The sequence below is a fragment of the Cenococcum geophilum genome, assembly GCF_001692895.1.
Source record: "Cenococcum geophilum 1.58 unplaced genomic scaffold K441scaffold_2, whole genome shotgun sequence".
NCBI classification, from domain to species: domain Eukaryota; kingdom Fungi; phylum Ascomycota; class Dothideomycetes; order Gloniales; family Gloniaceae; genus Cenococcum; species Cenococcum geophilum.
The window spans coordinates 5,598,029-5,599,788 of record NW_027137560.1 but is presented as its reverse complement, the minus strand read 5'-3'; positions in this window follow the sequence as shown (position 1 = coordinate 5,599,788).

Here is a 1,760-nt window from a genome sequence, read left to right as displayed (position 1 = left end):
AGTAATACGTTTTAAACTAGTGGTTTTTAGCTTCCGGCACTCTATAAAGGGGTTTTATAACCTATAAAATTGTTCCTAGTTCTAAGTTAAGCTTAAGGGGTAGTTATATAAAGATGTCCCTACTTAGGTAGGTATTAGACTGCATATAGGCCTATGAGATATCCCATAAGTAAAGGGCTACGGGTTTAGTTTGCTATAGCCCTAGCGTAAGTGCAAGTATAATCCATTAGCTAACTCGTTAAATTATAGGCGATTATATAAGAACTAAGTTCTTTCCTTAGTTATTATAGGCTTATACAACAAGCCTTAACTTTTTAAAAGCTTTATTAGTACTAGGGTGCTTAATTTCGTTAATAAAGCGTAAGTTAAATATACGGACGCCTTGCGGGACGTCTTTCTCTATTATAACCGCAAAGACGCCCTTTTTAAGTAGTTTATTAATCTCTTTGCGTTATAAGTCCATAAAAGGGGTTTCCTATACTAGAACTGATATATCCGCAGGCGGAGATTGCCTTACGGATATTCCTGCGGAGGTTAGGTAATTCTTTATCATAGGGTTCTCAGTTATGGGGTACTTTTGGGGGCGTCCTCGACCACGCTTTACGGCAGGTTTAGTAGGTTTAGTGAGTTCCTAGGGGACTTCTAAAGTAGGCAGGGGTGCTTCCGGTTTGTCTAGTTCGGCAGGTGCTTCTAGTTCGTCTAGTTTGGCGTTATAGGTGTTTTTAGACCGAAAGTAGGGTTTTACGGACGTGCTTCTAAAGCTAGTTAGTCCGCTAGGAAGTTATACGCGATACGTTTCGTCTTTTATAGCTAGTAAACAATAAGGTCCAGTCTAATTGCCGCTCTTACGCCATATAAGGACTTTAGAATTAAGCGGGAGGTTATAAACTAAGGTTGTGTTAGGTCCGTTGCGGTAATATAGGGCGCTATTAACAGCTTGTTTGGCCCGTAATTTAACTATTTCGGCCATTGCCTTCCATATTATAGCTGCTTATTCCGTAATAGACGGGGCCGGAGGGCCTAGGTTGCTTATCCTTAGGTAGGCTCCGTAAACTAAGAGGGTAGGTACTAGTCCATTAGGGCTAGCGGTGTTGTTAATAGCTTTTACGGCTATCTATAAAGCTAGTTCCTTTTAGATGTCCTTACACTCGTCTATAATAATCTAATAAGCTCTCTATAAAGCTAAGTAAGCTCGCTTAATAAGTCTAACGGACTAGTACGCCTTAACTGGAACGGCTTTTGTTAAAATAGCCATGGCCATAGCGTACTGTTAAAATTCCTTACTAATAAAGTTCCTACCGGCATCGTGGGTAATATACTTAGGGGGTCTAACGTATGTATTAATTCAGTAGGTCCGTAAAATATCCTAAGTATATTTTGTGGATATATTTTATAACTAACAGGCGGCTTAATAGCGGGTTACCTCGTCAATTATATATAATACTAGGCTGCCGTTAATATATATAATGTCTATATATACTAAGTGGTTAAAGTTAAGATCCTTATAAAGGGTAAACTTAAATTGGCCTAGGGAACGTTTATATTTCTAGCAGAAGGAACAGTATTTCGTTAGGTAGTTGATTGCCTTCTTATTAACGTTGTCGTATCTAGAGCGTTTAAGGACTCTATATAGCTTTTTAGCTAATAGGTAGCCAAAACGGCAATATAGGCGGTGGATTTTAGTACTGGTAAGGTAGTATAGGTTATAGTTAAAAGATTCTTAAATATAGGTCTGTAAAGTCTCTCCCTATATAAGGAAC